The 13720-nt window shown below is 40.8% G+C and overlaps 1 long non-coding RNA gene across 1 annotated transcript; it reads right to left on the minus strand.

Moving 5' to 3' along the window:
• Window positions 1-5525: 5525 nt before the first annotated feature.
• LOC128653628 (uncharacterized) lies at window positions 5526-11826 on the minus strand. The gene is made up of 2 exons (XR_008401371.1): window positions 11591-11826; window positions 5526-6095 (listed from the first exon to the last, which is right to left on the minus strand). It is a non-coding gene; the product is annotated as an uncharacterized LOC128653628 (long non-coding RNA).
• Window positions 11827-13720: the final 1894 nt, after the last annotated feature.

A 13720-nucleotide genomic window follows, 5' to 3' on the forward strand; every position in this document is an offset into this window, starting at 1 on the left:
CCGCCAAATATCTACCAGTTGTAGCTTTCGATAGAAATTACTAAAATGTTTAGAGCATCTCCTGTTCTCTGAGACATTCCTTTGTGAGAAACGGTCCAGCTCCGGACACATGGTCACGTTAAAATCGCCCCCTACAATAAGATTCTGCTTAATGAAAGGAAATAATTTAATTTTAATTTTGTTCCAAAATTCAATTTTATATTTATTAGGAGCATATATGTTACAAAGAATGAACTCCTCATTATTAATGACAATATGTAAAACAATAAATCGGGCGTCCAAATCTATTTCTCTAGCAGAAATTTTATAATCTAGGGATTTATTAATTAACATGGCGACACCACATTTCTGTCTTATGGCCTCCGTGGCTACAACCTCCCCAACCCATTTAATCTTCAATTTATCAGCTTCCTGTCTACTTAAATGAGTCTCCTGTAAAAATGCGATGTCAGGCTTCTCTTTTGCTAAAGTTTTAATAATTAATTTACGTTTAAGTGGGGAAGAAATTCCTCCCACATTCCATGACACTATTTTAAGCTGCATAGCAATTTAAAACTCCATCCTACCACAGGCCCTGCTTTTGCGGGGGGGGGGGGGGGGGGGGGGAGGGAGAGGGGAGGGGAGGGAGAAAGGAGAAAAAAAGAAGACAGAAAGAAAGAGAAGGGAGAAAAAAGAAGACAGAAAGAAAGAGAAGGGAAAAAAAAAAGAATAAAAAAACCAAGAGGGGAAAAAGGAAGTCTCTAAATTGTTACTGGGAAAAGCAAAAAACTTTAGTTTAATTTCTACCTTCCATTAAACCCTGCATTAATTCCACAAAAAATAGAAGAAAAACTGTAGTACTTAGACCTAACTGTCAGTTAATAACTTTTTAACCTCCACAACCTCACGATAAGTTCTTCTAGCACCGCTTTGATCAACAACAATTATATTAGCAGGATAACCCATCCATGCATTAAATCCTTTATTAATAAGTTGCAGGCAATACTGTGCCATTAGTTTCCTTTTCGTGTAGGTTTCTACTGAGTAATCCTGGAATAACAGGATTCTGTTATTCCCAAACAGTAGAGGATCGGTTCTTTTTTTAAATAACCTTAACATCTCAATCTTATCCTGAAAATTTAGAACCCTAAAAATCAGTGACGTGCAGTGACGTCAAAGGCTGGTGAGGCACTGGCTGTGATACGCCAGAGAAACACATATATGAACCTGACAGAGGTAGCTTAAATTTACGATTAAATAAGCAGGTTACAGGTCCAATTTACTGCTATTATTAAATTTGCTTCATTCTCTTGGTATCCTTTGCAGAAGGATATGCAGCAATGAACTACTGGGTGCTAACTGAACACATTAAATGAGCCAATGACAAGAGGCACATATGTGCAGCCACCAATCACCAGGTGCTCCCAGTAGTGCATTGCTGCTCCTTAGCCTATCTAGGTATGCTTTTCAAATAATACCAAAAGAAGTAAAATGTAAAGTTGTTCAATATTTTTTTTTTTTTATCTGAAACATGTAAGAAAAAAATTGTGTTTAATGCTCCTTTAACATTGTGAAACATATTAACATTCATCTACTAAAATACATCTTAAAGGGCCAGGAAACCCCAAAATGTTCTTTCCTGGTTTGGATAGAACATACAAACACATCTAGTTAGCCAATAACAAGGGACAAATGTGTGCAGGCACCAATCAGCAGCTAGCTCCCACTAGTGTATGATGTGTGTATTAGTTTTCAACAAGGGATACTAAGAAAAAAAAGGTACATTTGAAAATAAAAGTGAATTTAAAAGTGTCTTAAAATGACATGCTCTATCTCAAACATTCAAGTTTAATTTTGACTTTACTATCCCTTTAAGTAACACAATCCATGATTTGTATTCTCTATTAGTTTTTATCCTTCCTTACAAAGCAACTGCAATTGTATTTCTTAAAGGGACATGAAACCCTACATTTTTATTTAATGATTTAGGTAGAACAGACAATTATTTGAAACTACTTTCCAGTTTACTTTTTATCTAATCTCCTTCATTCTCTTTGTATCATTTGAAATAGCAGCAATGCATTACAGGTTTCTAACTGAACACATGGGTGAGCCAATGACAATCGGTTTATAGATGCAGCCACCAATCAGCAGCTAGAACCTAGGTTCTTTGCTGCTCCTGAGCTTTCCTAGATAAACCTTTCAGCAAAGGATAACAAGAGAAGGAAGCAAATTAAATAATAGAAGTAAATTGTAAATTTTCTAATTAATTTTATACCTGATCTGAATCATAAAAGAAAAATACACACATACACTGACACCTCCAGGACTGAGGCTACACACATACACTGACACCTCTAGGGCAGAGGCTACACACATACACTGACACCTCTAGGGCAGAGGCTACACACATACACTGACACCTCTAGGGCTGAGGATACTACATACACTGACACCTCTAGGACTGAGGATACAACACATACACTGACACTTCTAGAACTGAGGATACACACATACACTGACACCTCTAGGGCTGAGGATACTACATACACTGACACCTCTAGGACTGAGGATACACACCTACACTGACACCTCTAGGAGTGAGGATACACACATACACTGACACTTCTAGAACTGAGGATACACACATACACTGACACTTCTAGAACTGAGGATACACACATACACTGACACCTCTAGGAGTGAGGATACTACATACACTGACACCTCTAGGACTGAGGATACACACCTACACTGACACCTCTAGGAGTGAGGATACACACATACACTGACACCTCTAGAGCTGAGGATACACACCTACACTGACACCTCTAGGACTGAGGATACACACATACACTGACACCTCTAGGACTGTGGATACACACATACACTGACACACTGACACCTCTAGGACTGAGGATACAACACATACACTGACACCTCTAGGACTGAGAATACGCACATACACTGATCTCTAGGACTGAGGATACACACATACACTGACACCCCTAGGACTGAGGATACACACATACACTGACACCTCTAGGACTGAGGATACACACATACACTGACACCTCTAGGACTGAGGATACACACATACACTGACACCTCTAGGACTGAGGATACACACATACACTGACACCTCTAGGACTGAGGATACACACATACACTGACACCTCTAGGACTGAGGATACACACATACACTGACACCTCTAGGACTGAGGATACACACATACACTGACACCTCTAGGACTGAGGATACACACATACACTGACACCTCTAGGACTGAGGATACACACATACACTGACACCTCTAGGACTGAGGATACACACATACACTGACACCTCTAGGACTGAGGATACACACATACACTGACACCTCTAGGACTGAGGATACACACATACACTGACACCTCTAGGACTGAGGATACACACATACACTGACACCTCTAGGACTGAGGATACACACATACACTGACACCTCTAGGACTGAGGATACACACATACACTGATCCTCTAGGACTGAGGATACACACATACACTGGTAGGACTGAGGATACACACATACACTGACATCAGTAGGACTGAGGATACACACATACACTGACATCAGTAGGACTGAGGATACACACATACACTGACATCAGTAGGACTGAGGATACACACATACACTGACACCTCTAGGACTGAGGATACACACATACACTGATACCTCTAGGACTGAGGATACACACATACACTGGTAGGACTGAGGATACACACATACACTGACATCAGTAGGACTGAGGATACACACATACACTGACATCAGTAGGACTGAGGATACACACATACACTGACATCAGTAGGACTGAGGATACACACATACACTGACATCAGTAGGACTGAGGATACACACATACACTGAGATTTATTTATATATATTTATATATATATATATATATATATATATATATATATATATATATATATATATATATATATATATATATATAAACAGACATACATATACACACACACTCCAAATAGATGTATCACCTATAACAATTTTACATCCATTAAAGACTAAATATAGAAGTGTGTGTGTGTATGTATATATATATATATATATATATATATATATATATATATATATATATATATATATATATATATACACACACACACACACACACACAAACAGTCACTACACACACATTAAAATAGATGTACCACCAATAACAAGTTTACACATCCTTTAAAGACTAAATATATAAGAAAGTATAAATATATACACATACACACAGTCACTACACACACACATATTACAAATAGATGTATTACTACACACTAAACTGGCTATTTTAGTAGCTATTCGGAATATGCTATTCTGTACAAAAACGTTCATACTAGTCCATTGTAAATTAGACTGTTAAATATTAAGGGATTTACACTTTAACTATCTTCACAGGTACCTGCTACCCAAATGCTCCCACTTTACCTTTAGTTTGGTAACCCCTTTTACCCAATTTTCATATACCAATAATGACAGACACAGATTTGGCGTTAGAAAAGGTCACATTTATTAAATTCAAATCTAAATTATGAAAAATGAGCGATCCTCAACTACTAGGATAATAACATATCCTTAATCCAATTTGGATTTGAATTGATAACACAATTCATGCAACAGCATGACGAGAGAACTGGGCGTCCCCACGTAACCAAGGAGCGTGACCGCGCGCAACTCAGGGGCGTCAATTTGCTAGTAACGGGCCGAAAGGTCTGCAGACTAGGAGGGCTTGTGGGTTTGACCGACAGACCAATACCCCGCCCCCGTACCCTACACACCTCCCCCCATTACTGCATTACCCACGTGCCAGGACGCCCACTTCCCGCCGCGTCATGAAATATACCACTAAAAATGCCATGATTTCTCTATGCCATCCACCAGCTCTGACCGACAGACCAGTAGCTGATTTCCTGCTTCGTGGCGAAAAAACCCTTAAGGGGCGCTACACGGGCGGTCTTAATCTGAGTGGCGGAAACACCACAGCATCTGCCCTTAGCCGTGTTGCTTGTGATCGCTCTTGTGCTTGACCTCTTCCTTGGGCTAGGCTTCGTCATTTCTAGGGAGGGAGGGAGGGAAAAAGAAAATAATTATTGTGAGCTCCAAGCATTGTGCAATCATCTTTATAGGCAGTTAATTTCCTCAACTCCTGTTCATACCCCCTCTCCCCCTCCTGGCCAATCCCTGTGCTAGCCTATTTAGGATCAGCTAGTTGCAGCTTATCTACACTGCCCATCCCTTCTTCTATTGTCCTGCTATAGCTGTGCTATCCAAAGGAAGGGGCTACGCCTAGCCCCCAACCCCCTATAACCTTCCCAGTCAGTAAAGTCAATCTCCCTTAAGCTGTTCCTCTCCTATTTTAGTCGATACACTTTGCTAAGGGATTTACACTTTAACTATCTTCACAGGTACCTGCTACCCAAATGCTCCCACTTTACCTTTAGTTTGGTAACCCCTTTTACCCAATTTTCATATACCAATAATGACAGACACAGATTTGGCGTTAGAAAAGGTCACATTTATTAAATTCAAATCTAAATTATGAAAAATGAGCGATCCTCAACTACTAGGATAATAACATATCCTTAATCCAATTTGGATTTGAATTGATAACACAATTCATGCAACAGCATGACGAGAGAACTGGGCGTCCCCACGTAACCAAGGAGCGTGACCGCGCGCAACTCAGGGGCGTCAATTTGCTAGTAACGGGCCGAAAGGTCTGCAGACTAGGAGGGCTTGTGGGTTTGACCGACAGACCAATACCCCGCCCCCGTACCCTACACACCTCCCCCCATTACTGCATTACCCACGTGCCAGGACGCCCACTTCCCGCCGCGTCATGAAATATACCACTAAAAATGCCATGATTTCTCTATGCCATCCACCAGCTCTGACCGACAGACCAGTAGCTGATTTCCTGCTTCGTGGCGAAAAAACCCTTAAGGGGCGCTACACGGGCGGTCTTAATCTGAGTGGCGGAAACACCACAGCATCTGCCCTTAGCCGTGTCGCTTGTGATCGCTCTTGTGCGTGACCTCTTCCTTGGGCTAGGCTTCGTCATTTCTAGGGAGGGAGGGAGGGAAAAAGAAAATAATTATTGTGAGCTCCAAGCATTGTGCAATCATCTTTATAGGCAGTTAATTTCCTCAACTCCTGTTCATACCCCCTCTCCCCCTCCTGGCCAATCCCTGTGCTAGCCTATTTAGGATCAGCTAGTTGCAGCTTATCTACACTGCCCATCCCTTCTTCTATTGTCCTGCTATAGCTGTGCTATCCAAAGGAAGGGGCTACGCCTAGCCCCCAACCCCCTATAACCTTCCCAGTCAGTAAAGTCAATCTCCCTTAAGCTGTTCCTCTCCTATTTTAGTCGATACACTTTGCTAAGGGATTTACACTTTAACTATCTTCACAGGTACCTGCTACCCAAATGCTCCCACTTTACCTTTAGTTTGGTAACCCCTTTTACCCAATTTTCATATACCAATAATGACAGACACAGATTTGGCGTTAGAAAAGGTCACATTTATTAAATTCAAATCTAAATTATGAAAAATGAGCGATCCTCAACTACTAGGATAATAACATATCCTTAATCCAATTTGGATTTGAATTGATAACACAATTCATGCAACAGCATGACGAGAGAACTGGGCGTCCCCACGTAACCAAGGAGCGTGACTGCGCGCAACTCAGGGGCGTCAATTTGCTAGTAACGGGCCGAAAGGTCTGCAGACTAGGAGGGCTTGTGGGTTTGACCGACAGACCAATACCCCGCCCCCGTACCCTACACACCTCCCCCCATTACTGCATTACCCACGTGCCAGGACGCCCACTTCCCGCCACCAAAAGAGGACCCTCTTGCCGCCAACCAAAACACACCTAGTGACCTTTTCTTACCTTGTAAGGGTCTTTACGATGGCCCTCAGATCTCAGACCTCAGAACAGATCATAATGGCCTGGTTTACATTTTTCCTACTCTTGTCGGATCATAACAGATCATAACAGCCTGATTTACCTTTTTCCTACTCTTGTCGGATCATAACAGATCATAACAGCCTGGTTTACATTTTTCCTACTCTTGTCGGATCATAACAGATCATAACAGCCTGGTTTACCTTTTCCTACTCTTGTCGGATCATAACAGATCATAACAGCCTGGTTTACCTTTTCCTACTCTTGTCGGATCATAACAGATCATTACAGCCTGATTTATCTTTTTCCTACTCTTGTCGGATCATAACAGATCATAACGGCCTGGTTTACCTTTTCCTACTCTTGTCGGATCATAACAGATCATAACAGCCTGGTTTACATTTTTCCTACTCTTGTTGGATCATAACAGATCATAACAGCCTGGTTTACCTTTTCCTACTCTTGTCGGATCATAACAGATCATAACAGCCTGGTTTACATTTTTCCTACTCTTGTCGGATCATAACAGATCATAACAGCCTGGTTTACCTTTTCCTACTCTTGTCGGATCATAACAGATTATAACAGCCTGGTTTACATTTTTCCTACTCTTGTCAGATCATAACAGCCTGGTTTACCTTTTTCCTACTCTTGTCGGATCATAACAGATCATAACAGCCTGATTTACCTTTTTACTACCCTTGTTGGATCATAACAGATCATAACAGCCTGGTTTACCTTTTTCCTACTCTTGTCCGATCATACAGATCAAGGCACCAGCATTGTAAAGAAATAGGCGGCCCCACGTGACTAAGAAGTTGTAGGACATAGCAAATAACACAAGGTTTGAAGAGCAGGCGAGCATGTTATTTTTACCGGCAGACCACCACTCAATGTCCATCCTTCCTGTGTGACACTATCCCTCCAAGACAGAGACCAGACTAGTTCAGTCCCCACCTATTTTAGCTTGAACCAGCTGAATATTTATTTTACCTGCTCCTGTAGCTCAATTGAAGGAACCAAACCTATGTCGTTCCCACCCAGGTGTATAATTAAGATATCGGGTAGACCCCACTTTCTCGTAGAGATCTGTGCTGTCCCCAATAACTGGTTTCATTTCATCCCTCTCTTCCCAATCCACCTACTTCCTGCTTCTTTAGAACTAAAACCTAAGTTTGCTCCCTGTCTGGTTGCAGCTGTGTGTGAAGCTGCCCAGTGCACGTAGGAGTGTCTGATTATCCATAATCTTGTGGCTCTACCTGAAATGGACACACCAAACAACACATTATCACCACAACGTAACCTAGCTTCTCCACTACTAATGAAAAAACCCTTTTGAACTGGAACCTGGTTAAACTACTACCATTCTTGTGCCTAAAGAACATGACGCCCTTAGCAGGGGCCACACCTAAATAGCCTCTCACATGTGAAACAGGACATATTTACCCCCTGTTGCTTTAGAAGTTATCCAAGCCCCTTTCCCTTCCCTATCTGTCTGATCTTCATATGAATATTAGTCCTGATTCTACAGGCATTCCATCCTCAATGCTTTCCCAAAGCCAGCATACATATCGTCGCAAAAATTGTATTCTCAAAACCAGCAGTACAAACCTTGTTTAAATTTTTTTCTAAGATTTCCAATCTCTCCGCTGACCAACCTCTAACCCTTTTCCTAACCAGGAATCTTTTTTGTCGCATCCACTTCCTCCAACAGCTGCGCAAAGGAGATTCCTGCCATTACAGTGCTTAAGTTGCCTTTCTTGATACCTGCGTGCCTAGGTTATACCAAATTGTCCAAAAATATCCATGTCCGTGTTGTCAATGATTGTCTGACCAAACCATTGATTACCTCTAATTGCTCCCAATCTGCCAAAGATAAATGGGGCAATCCTTACCTTTCTGCGCCGCATTGGGTGCAAGCTTCCTAAAGGCCTCCCATTTAAACCTTGATAAAGCATCAGCTACGACATTCTTAACTGCTGGTATGTGTTTATAACTTTATATTATGCTCTAAACATTTTAAAACTAGAGGCTGCGTGAATGCTATGGCCTGAGGGGAAGATGCTGATAGGTTATTTAATACAATTACAATCCTCTATGTCAGACTGGAACAAAATGCTTTTGTTAGCCAATTCTTTCCCCCATAGTTCTATCGCTGTCACAATTGGGAAAGATTCAAGTAACACCAACCCTTTTCATGCCAAGCCTGCGGCCACTTACCCACGCATCTTCTGCCATCCAAATAAGCCCCAAACCCTGCCCTTCCTGCAGCATCTGTATATAACCGGATTTCATTAGCTGTCACCTTCTGCTCCCAAATCCTGATGCCATTAAAACTACTTAGGAAATGATCTCATACTTTTAAATCCCCTTTTTATTGACTGTTCAGTCAAATCATGTGACTAGGCTTTACAACCCCTCTGGTACTCACTTCCAACCTTCTTTTAATGATTCTTCCCACTGGAATCACCCTGCATGCAAAATGTAACAGCCTCAGTAATTTCTGCATATTCCAAGTGATACCTTCTTTTATAAATCACCTGCCGTATGGCCTCCCTTATCTTCACAACCTTATCTTGGGGCAATCTGCAATGGGGATTACTGAATAACTCTAAATGCCTAGAAAGAATAACTTAGAACAGGGACACTCTGATTTGTCATCTGCCACTGGAACCCCCATCTCTACAAACATTTTCAGCAGTACATTAAGAACTCTATCACATTCTCCTGTACCCTTTCTACCTACTACCATGAAGTAATCAAGGTAATGCACAATACTACTCTCACCTGCCCTTCTCTCTACCAGCCAATGCAAAAGTGCTGGACATTTCAAAATCCACACAAGATATAGCGCACCCCATAGGCAGATATTTGTCAATATAAAACTTGCCCTCAAATTTGCATCCCATCAAAACAAAACTTTTTGGCTTTATAGGTAGTAATCTGAATGCAGATTCCATATCAACTTTTGCTAAATCAGGACCCAGCCTGCCAACCTAACCAAATTTACTGCCTGGTCAAATCCTGGTAGGATACTGATGCATAATTTACTGACTGACCCTTAGGGTAGGATAATCGCTGAATCATTCAGAATTTACCAGCCTCTTTTTTGGTAACCACTCCCAAAGATAATTTAATCAAATTCTTTAGCTGTTTGTCATTAAAGGGGGGGCCTGCCATCCTTCCTAAGGCTACCTCCTTCCCTAGTTTTTCTTTCAAAACTTCTGGGAATTTGTAAGAACCCCCCATATGCCATCCATGTAACAATCAGCGATCAAATGCAAATACCTCATCATCCCTTTTGTCAGTGCATAGAAAGCAAAACCTATAACCCATTCAGGGCCTTCTCAGCGTTTTCCACTAATTTTGTCTTTAAATACCTAGATAACGGCAGCAACCTTGTTGCTGAGACTTCATCATCTGCATCATATTCCTGATCAGATTGTTCTGTATCCTTATCCTTTAAACCCCCGTTCTCTCCCCTCCATTAGATATTTTGCTTAATAGAATATTTCAGCTGTGTATTCAATAAATATGAGTACAGTTTAGGAGTGCCCTCCCAATGAGATTATTTATGGATTATGAATATTAATAACAACAATAAAATTATTGTCAGCAATACCCCCAATTCATATAGTAGAATCTTAGCAGTGCACCCCAGAAAATTGTTATATAATTCCAGAAGCGCACTCCAAAATCACACTATTGAGATATTTAGCAATTAATGACAACAAGCTTACTATCAAATATCAAATTAAATAAATAAATATCCCAAATTAAAATATTTGCTTATTTCTGAACAGGTTGTTTTTATAAACACAGTGATTATATGTATGCAGTAAATAGACTATTGGTTATGACCATATATATAAATTGATTATTACCAAATAAAAATTATAATATAAAGTAAGGTTAATTAGATTAATTAATATTCAATTAAATCGCCTGTATCCTGGATATGGTCACGTTATTATTAGGAAATGACTTTACCTCAAAATAACTTAACTATAAAATATCACCATTTAATGTTACTAGATAGAACAATTTATGATTAGCCAGTAACCTTAACGAATTTGGAATATGGCTTATATAACATATAGCTAGTAAATATTAAAGCTACTATAATTTCCAGGAGGTATAATTTAGCTATCTAACCGAAATAGTTATATATGACTTAAATTAGGGCTCAACAATCCCAGGAGCCTGAGAGCCACTGGCTCCTAGAATTTTTACCCCCAGCTCCTAAAGGGTTATTATCCATATATCTATATACAAATCTAACTGTCTGGCTCCAGAAGATATGCCTGGCTCCTAAATATTATTACTGGCTCCTAATTTTAAACAAACATGTAAAAAAACACTGACTAAATAATCAACCAGAGCATTTTATACCTATTAACAATTCAATATATCAACAAGTACAGCATAATGAGTCTGATCTGGCCACAATCAATTTCAAAACATTTACCAGTAACTAAAAATAGCTTATGAGTATAAAAAACAAAAACCCTTTCTACAGTGGTAAATTGAATCAATGCTAGCATGAATATTATATAGGATACAATGATCTATTTGATATTAAATTATAGATATAAAATACACTATTAAATCACAGCTTTAAGCTGTAGAACCTATTTATACATTACCAGCTAGAAATGTAACAATGAATGAGACTTCAGTATACAAAGTTCTTTCCCAATTTCTTAGCAATTATCCTGTTCCTTGGAGCCATTTCTGCAACAAAGAAAACTGCTCTGCTCTGAAAAAAGAAAATAATTATTGTGAGCTCCAAGCATTGTGCAATCATCTTTATAGGCAGTTAATTTCCTCAACTCCTGTTCATACCCCCTCTCCCCCTCCTGGCCAATCCCTGTGCTAGCCTATTTAGGATCAGCTAGTTGCAGCTTATCTACACTGCCCATCCCTTCTTCTATTGTCCTGCTATAGCTGTGCTATCCAAAGGAAGGGGCTATGCCTAGCCCCCAACCCCATATAACCTTCCCAGTCAGTAAAGTCAATCTCCCTTAAGCTGTTCCTCTCCTATTTTAGTCGATACACTTTGCTTAGGTGCAATATTCACACTTGTTAAAAAAACAAAATGAAAGCAGAGCATACTCACTTCAGCAAGAGACAGGATGATGATGCAGTGAAGCTTGAAGCAACAAGCCCCTCCCATGTAATTGTAAGCTACTGCCCGGTAGCTAGAAGTTGGAGTGTAATTAACCCCATAGTTGCCAGAAAGGCTGCAATACAGTTGCAGTCCTCTCTGGTAGCTAAGGGTTAAAAGTAGCAAGTTTTTTTTAATTGCTTTTTTAATGCAGTATAGAGTGTCCTGAGCCCACAGTAAAGAGAAGCAGCAGGATGTGGGGAGGAAAGTTGTGCTCTGCAGCTCTCTCCCTGCCAGCAACCCTTCATTTTTAACGGAAGCAGCACACTGAGCAGTCACTCACATTTCACTTGAGCTATGATACACAGTTGAGTGACAACACAGTGCACACAGTCTCAGATAATCAGATTCAATACAGAGTTAGACACATATTAGGCTGGGGAAATTGCCAGCTCAGCTCAGCTGTCAGATAGCACGCTGTTGCTGTTGTGGAAGAGCTGCTAGCTGACAATCTCCCCAGTCGGCTGCTCATTGACACATCCTTGCAGGTGCAGCATTCAGGAGACCTTGCAACCTGGTCTCTTACTGTGGGCAGGGGAATCTGACTTCCTGAACCTCCCTTACTATTCTGCAATCCGCTGACATATGGAGGCAAACAGTACTGTAGCAGTGCAGCATACCACTGCCTGTCTGACCGCTCAGGAGCCAGGCGTGTTTGTGGTCACATTAGTCAGTATAAAAAGTTGGAGCTGCATGACTCCTGCTGCTGCATGTGTATGTAATGTAAATAAGCCTCTGATTCTGCCGCTAACATTAGTGTCCCCCTGCTTTTAGGATTACACTGACTCACTGCACTATAGTTACTCTCAGACGGTGGCTGCTAAAAAAATAATTAAAATAATTTCTTACCTTAACTGACTGCCGTCTTCACCACCTTTTTTTCACTTCCCGCCACCAGTCCTACTCCTAGACAGGAACACGCCTTCAGAGTCAACTCCAGAGACACTGACAGTCACAGTCACATGACACTCTGCTCCGGTACCTGACCACTGATTGGCTCGGACCTTTTTAGAGAGCAGCCTCTGTTGGCAGCATGTGGGCGGCAAAGAGCCAATAAGCACCCTCATGTTGCTCATAGAAAAATTTAGAAAGCCATCTATGTTGCGCAATGGAGGGGAGCTGACTGGCTCACAGCCTCTCCTTTATTGCGCAATATGGATGCAAACACATCATCTTGTTGCTCAGTTGCTAGTACATTCATGGCGGAGTCTGCATTCAGGGGGGGGGGTACCCAGGGGTACAATTTTTTTTTTATAAACTTTAAAAAAAAAAATATAAACTTTAAAAAAAAATGTTTTTTAATAAAACAAAGTTAAAAAAAGTGTAATACCCACTTAGGACAGGGGAGGCGCTGCCTCCCCTGCCTCCTATGACAGCACGTCACTGCTAAAAATACCCATTCTGTTTTGGGGCATACCTACAGGCTGAGATTTTTTAGAGCCAGTTCTATGCGCTCTCTCTATAGCGATTGGAAGCTGATGTTGGGGAAAACCTAATGCCTGGGGAAGTACAAATGATGTAAATTGGAGAAGGTCCCCAAATTCCGAAGTTTCAGGGAGACCGATTATTCGGATATTATTGCGTCTGGAACGATCTTCCAGATCGTCCA

The sequence above is a fragment of the Bombina bombina genome, chromosome 3, assembly GCF_027579735.1.
Source record: "Bombina bombina isolate aBomBom1 chromosome 3, aBomBom1.pri, whole genome shotgun sequence".
Taxonomy (NCBI): domain Eukaryota; kingdom Metazoa; phylum Chordata; class Amphibia; order Anura; family Bombinatoridae; genus Bombina; species Bombina bombina.